The following is a 20636-nucleotide window of genomic DNA, read 5'->3' on the forward strand; positions in this document are numbered from 1 at the left end:
ACAGTTCCATCTCTATCCTTGATCGCCCTTACCTGCTGCACATCCTTGCCGGCTCAGTCCCTCTGTCTAGCCAATTGGTACAAATCCTTTTCTCCTTCCTTAGTGTCTAACCTCTCATACAACTCGCCATACACCTTTTCCTTTGCCACCTCTCTCTTCGCTTTACGCTGCATCTCCTTGTACTCCTGTCGAAGATCACGCTACCCCCCCAGTTCCCCCTCCCCCCCGAACAAGTGCCCCGACCGACCAGAGGTGGCGCTAGTGCAGCCACCAGAACACATACCCACATCCGGCTTCCCACCCGCAGACACGGCCAATTGTGTCTGTAGGGGCGCCCGACCAAGCTGGAGGTTACGCGGGGATTTGAACCGGCGATCCCCGTGTTGTTATATACGCCTTCACCCGAAACGAGTAAGAACACAGGCTAATGTGAGGCTGCACCCTAGATGATGACACAATTTGGTGCTCTATAGTGTCCCTTGGCAAATTTTTCTGTTGTTCAGTGGCACAGCGTAGCTGAGACGGCCGCAGAAGAATCCTGTTGCTTTTTGCCAGAACTGCTGCCGAGTTGACAAACAGAGCTGCCGGTTGCCGGGACCGCTGCCGAGTTGACTGAGTGGAGCCGCCATGAGCGGAGCCGCCATGGTTTACCCTTTCCGGGTAGTGACAGCTGGGTAGACTGTGCCCGGGGATTTGAATTCAGAGTTACCTCCCCGTGTTGGTAAGCAAGGGAATAGACCGCCACGCAACCCGCACTCAATGTTTGATAATTTGATGGGAATTTTGAGAATATCATAGTTGCATTGTAAAACAAATTTCAGGCCACCCATTTTACAAATCTCTCTGTAACCACATATTAAATTCTTTTTTGTTGAGCACTTTTCCTATCGTCGAGTGTTTCTTTTAACAAAGTTATTAAATTCTTTCCTCGTCTTTTCGATGACTGGCTTAAAATTCAAAGAAAATCTTACAGAATCGCCTTTTGTAATAATTACACTGATGTAACAATTCATAATTGGGATGCCACATATAGATTAACAGTTTACGTTTCTTGATAGTCATTAATTCACACTTGTTCATATTTAAACATAAACCAGAAGCTTTGTACAAATTCTTAATGAGCTCCAAGTTACGAGGAAGTTGAGCAGCGTCTTCAGGAAGAGGGTTGTATCCTCTACCGGTTGGCTGATGATGACATGTCTGTCTGCAATCACTAAACCCTGCAAATCACTATTAGAACACATAACCACATCCGGCTTCCCACCCGCAGAATGGGTGGGAAACCGGATGTGTTACCCAATTTCCCCTCGCGGATGAATAAAGTATTCTGATTCTGATATAAATATACAGTGGTGCTTGAAAGTTTGTGAACCCTTTAGAATGTTATATATTTCTGCATAAATATGACCTAAAGCATCATCAGATTTTCACAGAAGTCCAAAAAGTAGACACAGAGAACCCAATTAAACAAATGAGACAAAAATATTATACTTGGTCATTTATTTATTGAGGAAAATGATCCAATATTACATATCTGTGAGTGGCAAAAGTATGTGAACCTTTAGGTTTAGCAGTTAATTTGAAGGTGAAGTTAAGAGTCAGGTGTTTTCAATCAATGGGATGACAGGTGTGAGTGGGCACCCTGCTTTAATTAAAGAACAGGGATCTATCAAAGTCTGATCTTCACAACACGTTTGTGAAAGTGTATCATGGCAAGAACAAAGGAGATTTCTGAGGACCTCAGAAAAAGCGTTGTTGATGCTCATTAGGCTGGAAAAGGTTACAAAACCATCTCTAAAGAGTTTGGACTCCACCAATCCACAGTCAGGCAGATTGTGTACAAATGGAGGAAATTCAAGACCATTGTTACCTTCCCCAGGAGTGGTCAACCATCAAAGATCACTCCAAGAGCAAGGCGTGTGTCTAATAGTCAGCCAGGTCACAAAGGAACCCATGCTAACTTCTAAGCAACTAAAGGCCTCTCTCACATTGGCTAATGTTAATGTTCATAGTCCACCATCAGGAGAATGCTGAACAACAATGGTGTGCATGGCAGGGTTGCAAGGCGAAAGCCACTGCTCTCCAAAAAGAACATTGCTGCCTGTCTGCAGTTTGCTAAAGATCACGTGAACAAGCCAGAAGACTATTGGAAAAATGTTCTGTGGACAGATGAGATCAAAATAGAACTTTTTGGTTTAAATTAAAAGTGTCGTTTGGAGAAAGGAAAACACTGCATTCCAGGGTAAGAACCTTATCCCATCTGTGAAACATGGTGGTGGTAGTACCATGGTTTGGGCCTGTTTTGCTGCATCTGGGCCAGGACGGCTTGCCATCATTGATAGGACAATGAATTCTGAATTATACCAGCGAATTCTTAAGGAAAATGTCAGGACATCTGTCCATGAACTGAATCTCAAGAGAATGTGAGTCATGCAGCAAGACAACGACCCTAAGCACACAAGTCGTTCTACCAAAGAATGGTTAAAGAAGAATAAAGTTAATGTTTTGGAATGGCAAAGTCAAAGTCCTGACCTTAATCCAATCAAAATGATGTGGAAGGACCTGAAGTGAGCAGTTCATGTGAGGAAACCCACCAACATCCCAGAGGTGAAGCTGTTCTGTACGGAGGAATGGGCTAAAATGCCTCAAAGCCGATGTGCAGGACTGATCAACAGTTACCAGAAATGTTTAGTTGCAGTTATTGCTGCACAAGGGGAGGGGGGGGTCACACCAGATACTGAAAACAAAGGTTCAAATACTTTTGCCACTCACAGATATGTAATATTGGAACATTTTCCTCAATAAATAAATGACCAAGTATAATATTTTTGTCTCATTTGTTTAACTGGGTTCACTATATCTACTTTTAGGACTTGTGTGAAAATCTGATGATGTTTTGGGTCATATTTATGCAGAAATATAGAAAATTTTCAAGGGTTCACAAACGTTCAAGCACCATTGTATGTACCAAAAAATTGGGCAGTGATCATGAAGAGATAAGGGGAGATTGGACAACCTTCCCTAGCTCCGCAATAAAGGTTGAATCTTGGAGAGGTACCATATTTTATCTTAATTGAGCTACTACCATTATTATAAAGCATTTTGACAGTTTTACCAAAGATGTCCCCAAAACCAACCTTTGATGGGGCTTTCAAAATGAAGTCATGCTCCACAGAGTCAAAGGCGTTGTAAGAGTCAAGAAAGAGAACAAGGCCATCACTATCAACAAAGTAGGTATAATCTAACAAATCTAAAAGTAATCTAAAGTTATTTGTGATGTGTTGATTTCTCACGAATCCTATTGTGTCTCATCTATCCACAAGTTTCCTGGGGAGGGGGTCACTGGGGAAACAATTATGGGTAATACTTCTGGCGTTCAGCGGAAGCAGTATCACACTGGCGGCTGATTTGGCTGAAGAAGTGTTAGCTATTGCTGTTCGTGTTTAAAAAAAGATGATAAAAGTTGCTAACCTACATATAACATGTCGTGTTGAATCATGAAATCATGAAACTGAATCATGTTGGCTTGGGCCTGCCTCGCTGCTGTCTACATCTGCTCTGTAGCTTAGCAGAAGACCATTTGTCTAGAGGTGAAATAGTGGGGCCATTACCGAGAAATTACTGTGGTTTATGAAATCTGCATGGTTCTTAAAATGTTGGGGGGGGGGGGTTGAGGAATCGTTCACTGAATTTCTTGATGGGTCTGGATATGTGTGGTGTGGTTGGTGGTGTTTAAAGTTGATGCATTTCACCTTCTTTAGCCCTACATTCTTCCTCACACCAGAATTCTACTTCCTTTGCTCATCAGTGCATAACATCCCTGTCTTGCCCTGCCTGACTGCATTCTCAACCTACATTGAATTAAATAACCTTAGTTCATTATCCAACAGTGGGGGAAGAAGTACTCAGATCATTTACTTAAGTAAAAGTAGCAATACCACAGTATAACAATACTCGGTTGCAAGTAAAAGTTCTGTATTCAAAATGTAAAAGTACAGAATTAACAGCAACAAAATGTACTTAAAGAATCAGAAGTAAAAGTACTCAATAATGCATAGTGGCTAATGTCAGTTCTATTATATTATATTGTTACTGAAGCATATTGATGCATTAATATGTAAGCAGTAGGCAACTTTAATGTTGTAGTTGGTTGAGGTGGCACTAAGTATAGTATATTGTAGTATAGTATAGTATAAAATGTAAATACTCAAGTAACGTATAAGTACCTCGAAATTGTACTCAAGCACAGTACTTAACTAAATGTACGTAGTTAGCTGTGAGATTTGAGGTTGTGTGCCACAACAATGACAACATCATATTAAGCAGTGAATTAATTGAAGTGGCCAGGCCTTGGTCCATGGGGCCCGGTCGGTCCAGCCCAAAAAAACAACATGGAGCCACCACCCCATGGAGCCAACACACACGGGGATGAGCATTGGGGTAGGGTGCAATGCAGGCCGGGCGGCAGGCAAAGGCGGGGACCGAGGCGTGCTGACTTCCGGCACCACAGATTGGTCCTCGGAACGTGGAATGTCACCTCTCTGGCAGAGAAGGAGCCTCAGCTTGTGCGGGAGGTGGAGCGGTACCAACTAGATATAGTTGGGCTCACCTCCACACATAGCATGGGCTCTGGTACCAAACCCCTGGAGGGGGGCTGGACTCATTACTTTTCCGGAGCTGGCCAAGGTGACAGGCGCCGGGCCAGTGTGGGGATACTCACAAGTTCCCGGTTGAGCGCCGCCGTGTTGGAGTTCTCCCCGGGGAATGAGAGGATTGCCTCTATATGACTGCGAGTCGCTGGGGGGAAGGCTCTGACTGTTGTGTGTGCTTATGCACTGAATAGTAGTTTGGGGTATCCGGCCTTCTTGGAGTCTCTGGTGTCCTGGACACGGCTCCACCTCGGGAATCTATAGTTCTGCTGGGGGAATTCAACACTCATGTGGGCAATGATGGAGAAACCAGGAGGGGCGTGATTGGGAGGAACGGCCTCCCCGATCTGAACCCGAGCAGCGCCTTGTTGTTGGACTTCTGTGCGAGTCATGGATTAGCCATAACAAACACCATGTTCAAACATAAGGTAGTTCATAAGTGTACTTGGTACCAGAACACCTTAGGACAAAGATCGATGATAGACTTTGTGGTCGTATCATCAGATCTGGGGTGAAGAGAGGAGCAGAGCTGTCAACTGATCATCACCTGGTGGTGAGTTGGATCAGATGGCAGGGAAGGCTGCCAGACAGACCTGGCAAACCCAAACATGTAGTGAGGGGGAACTGGGAACGTCTTGTGGAGGCTCCTGTCTGTGAGGTCTTCAACTCCCACCTTTGGAAGAAGCTCTTGTGTATCCTGAGGGAAGCTGGGGACACGGAGTCTGAATGAGCCATGTTCAAAGCCTCTATTGCAGATGCAGCAGGCAAGAGCTGTGGTCATAAAGTCATCGGTGCCTGTCAAGGCGGCAACCTAAGAACCCGTTGGTGGACACCGGTGGTGAGGGAAGCCATCAGGCTGAAGAAGGAGGCCTTTCAGACTTGGTTGGCCCAAGGATCTCCTGAAGCAGCAGACAGGTACCGGGAGCCCAGAAGGGCTACCGCTTCGGCGGTCGCGGAAGCAAAAACTCAGGTGTGGGAGAAGTTCGGCGAGGCTATGGAGGAGGACTTTCGGTTGGCCCCAAGGAAGTTCTGGCAAACCATCCGGCGACTCAGGAAGGGGAAGTAGGGCTTGACTAAGGCTGTGTTCAGCTGGGGAGGGTAACTGTTGACCCGGACTGGGGATATTGTCGAGCAGTGGAAAGAACACTTTGAGGAGCTCCTGAACCCAGCTAACACGTCCTCAGTGGAGGAGGTAGAGTCTGAAGACTCAGGGGAAGCCCCACCCATATCTCTGGCAGAGGTCTCTGAGGTAGTTAAAAAGCTCCTCGGTGGCAAGGCGCCAGGTGTGGATGAGATTCACCCTGAGATGCTGAGGCTCTGGACATTGTTGGACTGTCTTGGTTGGCACGTCTCTTCAGTGTCACGTGGAGGTCGGGAACAGTACCTGTGGAGTGGCAGACTGGGGTGGTGGTGCCCATATTTAAAAAGGGGGACGGGAGGTGTGCTCCAATTATTGGAGCATCACATTGCTCAGCCTCCCTGGTAAAGTCTACTCTACGGTGCTGGAAAGGAGGCTCCAACCGATTGTCGAACCTCGGCTCCAGGAGAAACAATGCAGATTCCGTTCTGGCCGTGGAACAATGTACCAACTCTTTACCCTTGTGGAAGTGCTGAGGGGGGCATGGGAGTTAGACCAGCCAGTCTACAAGTGTTTTGTGGACTTGGAGAAGGCTTACGATCGTGTACCCTGGGGCACTTTGTGAGGGGTACTGCAGGATTATGGGGCACCGAGGCAGTTGCTACAAGCCACCCAGTCCTTGTACAAGGAAAGTGAGAACTGTGTCCGCATTCTCAGCACAAAGTCAAACACGTTTTCAGTAGGTGTCGGACTCCGCCAAGGTTGTCCCTTGTCTCCGATTCTGTTTGTGATATTCATGGACAGGATCTCAAGGTGCAGCCAAGGTGAGGAGTGTTTACGTTTTGGGAACCTCAGAATTGCGTCACTGCTCTTCGCAGATTATGTGGTTTTGTTGGCTTCATCAGAACGCGACCTCCAGCATGCACTGGGGCGGTTTGCAGCTGAGTGTGAAATGGCTGGGATGAGAGTCAGCACCTCCGAGTCTGAGGCCATAGTTCTCTACCGGAATATGGTGGATTGCTCCCTCCGGGTTGGGGATTAGTTGTTGCCTCAACTGAAGGAGTTCAAGTATCTCGGGGTCTTATTCACGAGTGAGGGTAGGATGGAGCGGGAGATTGACAGGCGGATTGGTGTAGCATCAGCAGTAATGCGGACGTTGTACCGGACCATTGTGGTGAAGAGGGAGCTGAGCCAGAAGGCAAAGCTCTCAATTTACCAGTCAATCTTCGTTCCAACCCTCACCTATGGTCATGAGCTTTGGGTAGTGACCAAAAAGGTGAGATTGCGGATACAAGCGGCTGAACTGAGTTTCCTCCGTAGAATGGCTGGGCTCAGCCTTAGCGATAGGGTGAGGACCTCGGACATCCAGAGGGAGCTCGGAGTAGAGCCGCTGTTCCTTCGCATCGAAAGGAGCCAGTTGAGGTGGTTCGGCCATCTGATTAGGATGCCTCCTGGGCGCCTTCCTTTGGAGGTTTACTAGGCACGGCCAACTGGGGGAAGACCCCAGGGTAGACCTAGAACTCGCTGGAGGGACTACATGTCCAATCTGGCCTGAGAACACATTGAGATCCCCCAGGAGGAGCTGGAGGGCGTTGCTTGGGGGAGGGACGTCTGGAGTGCCCAACGTAGCTTGCTGCCACCGCGACCCGATCCCAGAGAAGTGGCTGATGATGAATGAATGAATAATTGAAGTAGAGTACAATTTTCAATTCAGTAAATTTATTTGGAAAACTATCACAATAAAATCACATTTTTCATGTCTTTTTATGTCATTACTTTACTGACCTTCCACAGAATTGCTGCTGCATGACTACAAGAGCAACCTGGCCCTGCAATACATGAGCAACCCGCTGTCTGTATGTCACCTGTCACTGATGCTACCACCCAAGCCTTATGATGAGATACGTGCAGGCTCTGACTCGGCTCTGTGGCTGCTTTTAGGTAGACAAGGTCATTTCCAACATCCCTAATTAACACCTGGCCGACTTTATTGCTGCTTTTGGGAGCGCCGGAAGTCACGCCCATAATTAATGCAAGGTATCATGGGGGCTAGGAATAAGGTTGATAATAGAGTTTAAAACGTATTTTAATCTTTGAACAAACAATAAGGGTAATATTTTATAATCATTATTGAGAAGCATGATGGGGCGCCAATAATCCAACAATAACAGGTCTTTGTTAGGTTTTGAAATTAAAGTTATGATCCCCTGAGTCGTGGTGGGCAGGAGAGCTCATTTTAGTATACTTTCTAAAAAAAAAGGAAAAAAAAAGGGGGGGGGATAATTGTTCAGCCAACATTTTATAGAATCCGCAGTAACACCATCTTTTCCAGGTGATTTGTTATTGTCAAGAATATGTTTTGGGGTCTTTCCTTCCTCTTCCATTCTATTTTTTGTGCAGAGCTGATTGTAAACATGAGATTTCACAGCTGTGCTTATGTGTTGTATACGCTGTGTGACGCCTGGGAGATTTAAGGGGATAAACAAGGAAAGAAACTACAAATCCCAGTGCAGCAGGTTTCCTGAGTGTGACGTAACGTCCTGCCCATTCATTTGGCGGGAAGGGCTGATTGATGATAATTGGTCACCGCCGGCGGGCACAAGACGAAAAAGAAGTGAGGGAACTGTATGGCACACGCTTAGCGGAAGCAACAGCGTTTTTCTACACGCCTCTCTCTCCACCAAAAACAAGAAACTTGAACACCAGCTGGAACGAACAGGACTGGTCGCTCACGGGAGCTGGGATTGCATTATTCGGACCACTGAGAGGAGACGTCTTCGCGGGAGTCCCGAACCGGCTCACGGCTGCAGTGACGGTAAGCATAGCTGCCAGTTTACTCGCCTCTGTTTCCGTATCAGCTGTGTTTGATTTCCTCTCTATTCATTTCACGTTGTGCTACTGCAGTGGCAAGCTCCGATTGTGTGCTGCTGTACCATACTATATTTCAGATCTATCACTTTTAAGACTTCCTTAACAGTAATTCTATAATCATGTGAATTCCTATCATCTGTAAATAAGATTTTACACAGAGAGATTGAGTCATGAAAAGAGGTGGCAGCTTCTTCAGAGTAATGAGATTTGTAGAGCTTGCCATGAAATTTGCACAGAAAGAAGCAACTTCTCTAGGCTCCTTAACTATGTTATTATTTCTTAGTAACTGATCTAGAGTGGAATTATTATTTCTTTTTTCGAGTCTAAAGATGAGGAATTTTGCTCTCTTCCATCCATCTTTTCCTAGATTGAATAAATGTTTGTTCTGCTTTAACTTTATACATGTCATCTCATTTATTTTGCGATTGTAAATATTCTTTAATTTCATCATCAGATAAATTTTCTTTTTGGAAAAAGACATGCCAACTGGTAAATAACATTCTCTTCAGCAGTCCTTTTGTTCATCTCAAATTTAAGCAGTTCCCAATAATCCGTCATAGGATTTTTCACTACTAGCTTCATTCCAATAAGAGGTAGTAATAAGTTCCCTTATTTTACCCTGCACCTGATCAAACTTAAGAGCAGAGTTGTTGAGTTTCCACAGCAAGGCTTTCACAGGAGCTTAGAGAGTTAGAAGTAAGAGAAACAGAAATACATATATAGCTTTGCGATCAGTTAACAGAGTGGAGTAACAGACAAGTCATTATCATAGTAACAGACAAGACAGTAACAAGACGAGTCATCATCAGACAGGCACAGTGCCAGATTAGGCTTGGCAGGCTGAAGCCTAGGACCTCAAAATCTAGGGAGCCTCTGGCAAGGTATATACTATTTTGACACTGTCATAGCCCTTTCTTACACATGCTGTCATAACGCACTGTAGTTTCTAAACAACCCTTCAGTAATTTTCCTTGCATTCCATTTCAGAATAATACTGTTTTAAGCAGATAACTCGACACTAGCATTGATTTCTGTATTGATTTAGTCTTTCCAGGAAAGCAGTGAGATAGATAAGTTGAAAACACAGCTGTGCAAGTATCTGCAAAGGATGTTGCCATTTTCATCAGTCAGGTTATTAATAAAACTACGCTGATTTATAGCGTCTTTGTTAATGATAAGAAAAAGCATACTCGTTTTGTAAACGGTTTTTGGAAGCACATTTGATTTTGCAATATATCAGATTTTGCAATATAATTAAGGAAAAAATCTTTAAGAAACGTTGCCCAAATATCTCCCTCAAAGAAAAAAGTTAATTTTTTAATTATTTTTTTTCTTCACTGAAGTGGACCCCATTTTGTGAGAGCACTCCTTCATGTTTTCCTTTCTAATAACTGTTGAAGATTAATTTAACTTTTTACTTTCAGATTCTAATCTGAGCATGAGTAAAAGATTTGAAAGTGGTGCTAACAAGTGCAAGAGAAAGAGACTTGAAAATGATATGGTAAAGAAGTTAAGACCAATCACTGCTTTCTTGCATCAGCCATTGACAGAAGCAACAAGTGCCATTGTTGAAGCAGATACATTGATACCAACACAAGGAAATCAGTATGGTGGAGCTATCCAGCCAACTACTAACATTCAACCAGAAGAAAACCTCCCAAAACCAGAAACGGCGAAATAGGACGCGGAACAGAAAACTGGTTATGAGGAAGCAGCCATGATGATGGCTCAAAATGAAAATATAAAACTAATTCAAGAGTCACTTACTGGACAGGAAAGAGGCCAAAGAGCCACAAGAAAATAATGTGGCTAGTCAGAATTTTCAGCTCACACCTGGTAAGATAGGCCAAGTCCAAGGTATTCCAGACTTAGATATAGATGATGCCAAACATAGATCTACTGTAACAGACGTTGATTTGTGGACAGAATTATCACATGAGGGAGTATCCTGTTGGGTAGAGAGGGGCTCCTCTCAAGTTCAGCATCATTGTGGACCATTTTTAAATTCCAAGCGAGTGTACAAAAAAGTCCAGGTTTTGCACAAAAGCTATTTTTTATTCAACAAAAGTCAGTGGGGAAACATATAGCTGAGTGAGTGGCTTGTGTATTCTCCCTCAAAAGGCCGGATTTCTTGCTTTGTTTATAATCTCTTTCCAAACCTTGCATCTTCTGCTATAGCGTTAGCTTCTGAAGGGTTTGATGATTGGCAAAACTCCCATCTTATCCACAGTCATGAAAACTCAGAGAAGCACAGGAATTCCAAGTTGACCTACCTAACATGGAAGAGAGGACAAACGTTCACTTCAAAGCTAGAGGAACAAATAAAAGCAGAACAGAAGTACTGGTGGCACGTCATGGAGAGAATTATCGCTGTAATATGCACTCTTGCAGAATGAGGCTTACCATTCAGAGGAGACAATGAACAATTTGGATCTCCAAATAATGGCAATTATCTTGGTCTTTTAGAACTAGTAGCAAAATTTGATCCGTTTTTACTGGCTCCTATCAATTGGTATGGAAATTCCAGATCAGGAAATCCCTCTTATTTGTCAAAAACTGTGTGTGAGGAAATGATTCGACTCGTGGCAAAAAAAAGTTAAGGACGCAATTCTGGCTGATGTGAAAAAGGCTGGATATTTCAGCTTGTCAGTAGATTCCATTCCTGGCATTTCACATACTGATCAGTTGACTTTAATAATCAGATATATATGTATATAACCTGAAGACGGTTTACCAAGTGAGATTTTTAACTTTCCTTGAGCTAAAAGACCACACATGAGAAAGCATGGCTGACGTAGCGTTTAACTATCTCACTACTGAGCTTGAAATTGACTTTAGAAAATGCCGAGGGCAGTCTTGCGACAATGCTGCCAACATGGCTGGCAGGTACAATGCAGCAAAAAATCATCGAAAAAAAAAACAAATTTGGAAGATTTGTTCCATGCACTGGTCACTCTTTAAATTTGGTGGGCCATTCGGCTGTTGATTGCTGCCTAGATGCAGTGAACTGTTTAGGCATTATCAATGAAATGTATACCTTCTTTTCATCCTCCACAAAGAGATGGGCAATTCTAAAATAATTTTTTGCCACCTCTGTCAAAACTGCCTAAATATTTGCCAGACACTAGGTGGGAGGCACATGCAAGAGCCACAGAAGCTATTTTGGATAGTTACAGTGTTTTTGCTGATGCCCTCAGTCATTTGGACGCTGAGGTTAATGGGAAGGGTAATACCAGGCTTCAAGCTATCTATCTTTTGCAGAAAATGGAAGAACTGGAATTTGTGTTTATGCTGCATTTTTGGACCTGTGTGCTAGGTCATTTTCACAAGGTCAGCAAAGCCATTCAGAAATCAGAACTGTTATTGAGTACTTGTGCAAGTTTGTACAGTTCACCTTTGGATTGTTTAAGCAAAATTAGAGAAGATTTTGATGAGCTTGAGCAACAAGCAAAAGCCACCTTGCCAAATGTTAACTACAGAACTAACACAAGGAGACAAAGAGTAAGGAAATGACAGATGTGCACCTGGTCCTGATGCCTTAGATGAACTCTCTTCAAGAGATAAGTTTAGGATAAAATCCTTTATTCCTATACTAGATGCACTTGAAGCCAATTTAAGAACAAGACCTACTGTGTAGAGTGATGTTGCATAAATGTTTTCCTTTCTTGTTAATCTGACAGCATCTAAGCAAGAAATTCAGCAGGGTGTTGAAGTGTTGATGGAAGCATACCCAGAAGATGTTGACCTGAGACTTACTGATGAACTTTTGCACTTTCACTAGTACGTGAGACCAAGCCATAGGCCTACAGAAGAGCACTCTGTCTCATACAGACCTTTATCAAATTATACACAAGGAAAAAAATTCAGATGGCCTTCCCTAACGTGGAAGCAATATTGCAGCTATTTCTTAGCTTGCTCAGGAGAGAGGTCTTTTTCAAGACTCAAAAGAATTATAAGTGTCACATTGTCATGCTCAGGTAGTCATGATCATCTTATTAACTTTTCTCAGACAATAAAATTTTAAGCTCAAGGTTTATTTTAAGAATATAACAGTGAACTTACAATTTAATTTTCCTAAAGATTTGTTTATTCCACAAAATATTTACAAAGTTAAGTTATTACAGTTTTTCAGTGTTAATTTTAACATTTATGCATTTTTTTCAATCACTACAGTATTTAAAAATAACAACTTATGTCCTTTAGAGGAGGAATTTTGAATTTTAAACAGCCGCCATCATCCTCGGCTTTAGTCAATTTTGTTTAAAACACTCTTCCATCTTCCTCTAGTCGTGAGGGTGGAGGATTGGGAGGCGCCTCACAAGTGGAATAGCCTAGGGCCTCCCTTCATCTAAATCCAGCACTGGCCAAGCATCTAGATATTAGCCAAACATTTATATGTGACTGTTGTGAGAGGTCTTTATTATACCAGATGTATTGATGGGCATGGGGAATTTTTTCTCTCCAAATATATAATGTCAATTTTTTTCATGAAACGTTGTTAGTCTCAGTTATAAGATCAAGATTTCTTCAGCCATCTGTCCATAGTCCATAGTTACATTAAAATCCCTTCCTAATATAAGTAATGCCCTGGGATACTTTTTTAACCAAAGACTGATTTTCTCTTCTAGGTTTTCAAAAAATGTTTGTTTTATCTAGATGAGTTGTATCCACATGTTAATTATAAAGACTGTTATCTGGTTAAGAGAAACTACCATCATGCAAAAGTGACCCAAAGTGTCTGTTTCACAACCTAAGATTTCCCCAGCAAATCCACTCTTTATTATAGCTACCTCAGCTGAATGCTCTGATCCACACGCTAACCATACATCATTTCCCCACTGCGATCTCCAGATGTTAGTATCTTTAACTAACTTCTGGAGATCGTGGCACTCTTGGAATAAAGCAAAAATTAGATGTGATTTTTGCAAACCGGAACAAAGCTTTACATTTGACATTATTTTTAAGACCCCTGGCATTGACGGTTGTTAAGAGACAAATACAAATAAAAGGATGAAAGCTAAATACAGAACAAATCCTATACAAGACAAAACAGAAAACTCGTTCTCTTTAACTAGAATAAAAAGGCAAATAAGGTGCATAACTCAGCAACAAGATTGCAAGAGCAAAAATAGTCAACTAAGTTGAAATATTTTTCTAAGAGTTATTTAAACAACCATTAAGTAGTTTCAAATCTGCTTTCCTTCTTATCATGCCTGATACAGTGCTGCCTGTTTTTTTACTGTGTTCTGTAAGGTGTCCTTGAGTGCTCTGAAAGGCGCCCACAAATAAAATGTATTATTATTATTAGGTTTGTAGCAGCCCCTTGGCTCGAATAAGCAAGATGCAGAGAGTTTCAAACAGATGTCTGTATTTATTTTCTTTTTTCCACTTGAGCACTGTGAAAACTACAGAAGGATAAACAGAAGAAATGCAATACTTGTCTGTATTTTCATAATGAGACCAACTGACAATACATTACAACAAGCTTCTGAATATGCTTCTACAAACTATTATGACAAGTGTGAAACATAATGCAATGCACCACATGTGACTTCTTTCAAATAAAATGTATTAAATGTATGTTATCAAATTTATGTTTCCCATATCTCCTTGCCTGATGATGCCCTGCACATATGAACTGTGCCCGCTAACACACAACAGTGAGTGAGACATGCAGATGACGGCAAGGCATAACTTGCCTCGGATCATGTTGACGCTCAATGGACATTTCGTTTAACGTGTGCGCCCATGTAATAACCACACATATACCCTTTTATGTATCAACCTCCTTTGAGCTAGATAAAGAGCCTAAACTCTGGACCTGGACTCTGCATCTCCTTTTTCCACACTCTCACCCGAGCACAAAAATAGTGTCATAACCCGACACCCTGACGTGATATCTGCCACACCTGTGGATCCATATACATTTTCTCACACAATACAATATGGGCCCTGTGATGGCCTGGTGGCCTGTCCAGGGTGTCTCCCCGCCTGCCGCCCAGTGACTGCTGGGTTAGGCTCCAGCATCTCCGCGACCCTAAGAGCAAGATAAGTGCTTTGAATAATGGATGGATGAATACAATATGGCAAATCCGAAAGAACACAATAAGAAATGTCACAAAAGCGTAACTCACTCCATCTAGTGGAGGAGCATTGCATCAGCACTTGTACGCCCACTGAAGTTTTAAAGCTGTGTAACAAACAACTAATGCATCAGTAGTATTTACAGAACATCTCCATCTTAAAGAGAGGTATTTCAATGCTTTCTTAAAAAGAAAGTCAGGCCAGAGGTTATACTTGTTACACAAACTGAGATTCCTGAAACATAACCCGACTTGACCAAACGTCATGTACTGTGATTCTTTTACCTTAAATAATGGCAAAGGAGCCTCGAAAGCCTGCCTTTCCCCCCTCCTTCCTTGCTTTGTCAACTAAAGGCTACAGTTTGTTCCAGGCATCTTTGGCGTCTTGGGTGAGATCTGCGAAGAGCGTTATCTACATTTATTACGGTATAGCAGAGGTTCTGGCATCTCTCCAGACCATGTCCATGTGGGTGTGAGATGTAAATTGTACAATTCCCCCCACCCCCTCCCCAATTTGTATCTGGCCAATTACCCCGCTCTTTTAGAGCCGCCCCGTTCGCTGCTCCACCCCCTCTCTGCCAATCCGGGGGCGCCCCGACCGACCAGAGGAGGCGCTAGTGCAGCGACCAGAACACATACCCACATCCGACTTCCCACCCGCAGACACGGCCAATTGTGTCTGTACGGACGCCCGACCAAGCCGGAGGTAACACGGGGATTCGACCTGGCGATCCCGTGTTGGTAGGCAACGGAATAGACCGCTACGCTAAATTGTATAATTATGAGTCGGGAGGTATCGTGCGTCATATCCATCGAGGCGGCGAGCTAGTATGCAATATCCGTTGACACTGCTGATTAGGTCGATGACTGTAACTGCTCCCAAAGTTTTTCTTCTGGTACAGACAAAACTACGTTCTGACTGATGTTTGACAAGTGTTTTATTGTCTTCAAACACCGCGAAAAACTGAAATAATTTGCATTTTATCATATTGTAACGTGCATGGATCAGTAGACATGTTGGTCCTAGACTAACGGGTCGGACCCTTTAGTCGACTGATTAACGTTGTCGCTTGCGGAGCGGGAGATACGGATTCGCGTCCCGGCTGTGGCGACGGTTCCCAGGCTGCCCCCCGAATTCGCTACATTGGTGTCAGAAGTGGGATGGTGGGACCGTAAGGCCACCGGAAGCGCGTGCGCCCAGAGGCGTGAGGGAGCTGATATGCGGATAGTGTGGCGTGCAGGGATAAGTAGACACGTTGGTCCTTGACTAACGGGTCGGACCCTTTAGTCGACTGGTTAACGTTGTCGCTTGCGGTGCAGGAGATACGGGTTCGCGTCCCGGCTGTGGCGGTTCCCGGGCTGCCCCCCGAATTCGCTACATTGGTGTCAGAAGTGGGATGATGAGACCGTGAGGTCATCGGAAGCGCGTGCGCCCAGAGGCGTGAGGGAGTTGATATGCTGAAGCGCGGGGACGCGCTTCCCGAAAGAGGGGGGTAGTGTAACGTGCATGGATAAGTAGACATGTTGGTCCTTGACTAACGGGTCGGACCCTTTAGTCCAGTGTTTCTCAACCCAGTCCTCAAGGACCCCCTATCCTGCATATTTTCTTTGCAACCCTGAATAGGTACCTGTTTGTAGTTATTCAACCAATCAGCAATGAATTTTGTCAGATGTTGCACACCTTGCATAATTGAGTGCTGCGAGATGATTGGTCGAGTAAGTACAAGCAGGGCTACCTATGCAGGGTTACAATGAAAATCTGCAGGATAGGGGGGTCCTTGAGGACTGGGTTGAGAAACACTGCTTTAGTCGACTGGTTAACGTTGTCGCTTGCGGTGCAGGAGATACGGGTTCGCGTCCCGGCTGTGGCGGTTCCCGGGCTGCCCCCCGAATTCGCTACATTGGTGTCAGAAGTGGGATGATGAGACCGTGAGGTCGTCGGAAGCGCGTGCGCGCAGAGGTGTGAGGGAGTTGATATGCTGAAGCGCGGGGACGCGCTTCCCGAAAGAGGGGGGTAGTGTAACGTGCATGGATAAGTAGACACGTTGGTGCTTGACTAACGGGTCGGACGCATGTAGAGTCCTGTATTCTAGCTTTAAAATTCAGATTTAATGCATTGTTGGCCATATGACCATACTGCCATCGAGTGACCATTTTCAGTAGGCCAAGCATCTGAATTATCGAGTGACCATTTTCAGTAGGCCAAGCATCTGAATTATTGATATAGACTAATGACCATTATTGTATTGATTTTCTTTAAAATCAGTCACTTACTCCATGATCTAGTAATGGTTTGAATAAAAGTGCCTTGTAGAATCAAAATTTAATGTACTTCCACCTAGTTCATAGCCACAACTTAGAAAATTTGGGTTTTATTGTCTTTATTCTCCATTCACTTATGTGAGTAATGTTACGCAATTTCTAAGTGTTTTGTCTGTAACAAGGACTCCATCGCTCTCTCTCTCTTTCTCTCTCTCTCTCACACACACACACACACACACACACACACACACACACACACACACACAGGAGTGCCAAATTGACATCAACCAGTGACGAGGGGCTCCATGTCTTTATCATGATTAGCATGATTAGCAGCCCACTATGGGACACAGAGACCATTCAATGACCTTCCCAAGCTGTCGCATACAGAAACTCACCACAAACCACCCTGCTTTTGATATAGGTACCAGATTCACAGCAAGACATGGGACCACCTGACGACCTTTCCAGGTTATCGTCACCGTTGATCACAGGATAAAGATTTAACCTCATCTCCACAATAAAACAGAAACTCTCAGCTTCAGATTATGGTGAGACAGGACAATGACTTGGGTGGGTCAACTTAAATCTCAAACCCTCTCTCCCTTTACATTTAGCTATTAATATCTCTATTATTGAAAGTTGTTGCCTGTGTGTTTCGCTGAAGCAATGATAGAAATCCCTGTAATCGAGAATTTGCAACTTCAGATCTGAAACTGATTAATGTGGTTTGTCAAGTTCCTACGAAAGTAGGTGGTGCCCCAAAATTTATAATGAGAATATTAATAATATTGTAGCCGGAGTCACATGGGATCGCTGAAGAAGATGGGCGTGTAACAGCGTTGCTCCATACAAACCCCCAGAATTTCTTCATATGAATGCTTCAATTGACTCCACAAGACTTATAAAGTGTGGTTAATATACTTATGAATACTGCCGCGAGTTAATGCTCATTCACTTCACCGACGCTCAGCATGACAACAGTTAAACTAACTCAAAAACGAGAGCTGCTAAGCACGGGGCTACATTCAGGCCTACTAAAAAGAGTCGCAGTCTCCACAAGCTTTGGTGCCACCTGGGTTTGCTGAACTGCAGGCTGCATTGCAGAGAGCGATGGAGGAAATATCACGGTTCAGTGGCATCTTGAAACTATATGTAAGTTTTGAACTGGACTGGGATGTTAATGCTGCTGCTGAGATTTGTGTGGGCACACGGAGCATGCAGGACAGTTCTAACAGACTGCCAGAAGTTGTGAGTACGGCCTGTAACTGAGGTGTTTATGAAGGCATACAGGTGCAGTTATCTTTTTCCTTGTAGGTACATTTCTATCTTAATCTTATTTTATTTTATTCTTTTGATTATAGTTTAAGGCTCCAGCATCCCCATGACCCTGACAGCAGGATAAGCGGTTTGGATAATGGAATGGATGATTATAGTTTAGAACAATTGATTTGAGCTGGTTAATAAGCAGAATGGTGTTAAAATGAGGACTAGTTCTGGTTAAGATGTTTGGCAGTAGTCACAGAGTTATGACATAGGAATGACATGTACCTAAGATGGGGGGGGGGGCAGGTTTTGGAGGGATATCTGGTTGTTGCGCCTCACGGACCATGTACAGGTGGGGATATCCTTTTGATAAAGGGATTGTTGAGTGAAAGGGGTGAGGGGTGTATGAGTTTATTTGCAGTGTTATTTTTGTTCGTTATGGTTTGTTTAATACAGGGTTTTATGTGACATGCACAGCAAAGGTGATTGTTCAAAGGGGTTGGCACTCTCCTCTCTTGCGAGCACATTCTCCACTAGATAATACATAATACTAGATAGTCTAATGGCTAAGTGCATAAAGATAATGACATGGAACATTAACGGATCCCAAAATCCTATAAAGAGAAGGAAATGGTTGAGCTATCTCAAATCTAACAAAGCTGATATTGCCCTGATTCAGGAGACTCGCATGGAGGGTAAAGAAGCAGACAAACTTAAGCGCGACTGGGTAGGGCAGGTCTTTCATAGCTCATTTACTAGTAAAAAGAATGGGGTTGCAATATTAGTACATAAGAAGTTGAATTTCATGGTAATTAATTAAAAAAAAAGACGATGAGGGGAGGATGATTTGTATACAGGTCACCGTTGATGGAGTGAAAGTTAATATTTGTAATGTGTATGCTCCAAACAAAGATGATAGTAATTTTATTCATATGGTTAACAAGACAATGGGGGAAATTGGGGAGGGTCAAATGTTGATTGCTGGAGACTTTAATCAGGTGCAGTCAGGGTTTATTAAATGGGTCAAGGTACTATATTCAGCACCACGAGCCGCAGTTCACACAAATGGTATCACATTCCCCTTCTTTAATCTGGGACGTGGAACTAGGCAGGAGGGTCCTTTATCTCCGTTACTCTTTACTCCGTTTGTGGAGCCACTAGCCGTGTCAATCAGAGAGGATTTGAGAATTAAGGGGGTCCTGGCAGGAGGCAGGGAGCATAAAACATTTTATATGCGGACAACATCTTGTTGACAATATCAGATCCAGCTTCCTCTATTCCAGGTGTAATGGATATTGTTCAGAATTTCTGAGATTTCAGGTTATAAAACCAACTGGCAAAAATCAAAGGTAATGCCAATTTCCGTGGGTTGCTCCCCTGCTGACATTGGTGTGTTTCCTTTTAATTGGCTATCATCGGGGATGAAATATCTAGGTATAAGTCTGAATACAGACTTTCAGGCGATTGTTCAAATTAACATAAATCCAGTGCTCCAAAACCTTAAGACTAGCTTTGCCAAGTGGAAAGTGTTGAATTTATCTCTCTGGCGGAAAATGAATACAGTTAAAATGATGGTATCCTCAAAGGTTAACTATATCAATATGAAGCTCCCTTTAAACCTTCCTGCATCAGTGCTTAAGCAGTATAATGAGGTAGTTGGGGACTTCCTATAGACGAGTTTTCCCGCCCTTACCAAGGGCGCCAGGGTGGGTGCATTGTTCTTCCAGTCTAAACATCTGTAGCCAGATGTAAACATGCAAGCCTTGATCTGCGATATCTTCAACAACATTAAACATTAAAAATGGACATCAGAAAATCAAAAATGGTTCAGGGACACATTGTGCAGTGCATGGCTGTACTAATACACGGAAAACGCCCGAATGAGTGGTTGGATAGAGAGTGTGTTGCCCATCGACCTGCCACAAAACGGCAATGTCCCTGCATTCCATTGTTTTCCTTCCACAGAAAACCAACAGCAGATTTCGAATCACGGATGTGGTTGAAGGCTTTGAATTTGAAGAAACCACCAAAAAACGTCTTTGTTGGTTCCCATCACTTCATTGCCAAAAAGCCAACCAAAGAAAACCCTTTCCCTGAACTGTGGTAACTAGGTAGCTACTCATTACACCGGAAAAGAAAAGCATAGGGTGGTCCGAATGCAGAAATGGACCGGAAGTGCCGCGTAAACTTGTCTATGGAACGGGAAGAACCCCAAATTAGTCTTAATGAGCTGTTCACCAGTAGAAGGGGTGGACTGGCACTGCCAAATATAGAAATGTACAACACTGCCTTTGAGATGGTGAAACTATACAAACACTGGTCAGGCAGTGGCTCACAACTGGGCTAGATGGAGATAGAGAAATCACTTACCTCCCCTTTTAGATTTATAGATGCTCTGTCTCAAAAACCTTCAAAGTCTCATCCTGA

Source organism: Lampris incognitus, chromosome 6 (assembly GCF_029633865.1).
Source record: "Lampris incognitus isolate fLamInc1 chromosome 6, fLamInc1.hap2, whole genome shotgun sequence".
NCBI classification, from domain to species: Eukaryota; Metazoa; Chordata; class Actinopteri; order Lampriformes; family Lampridae; genus Lampris; species Lampris incognitus.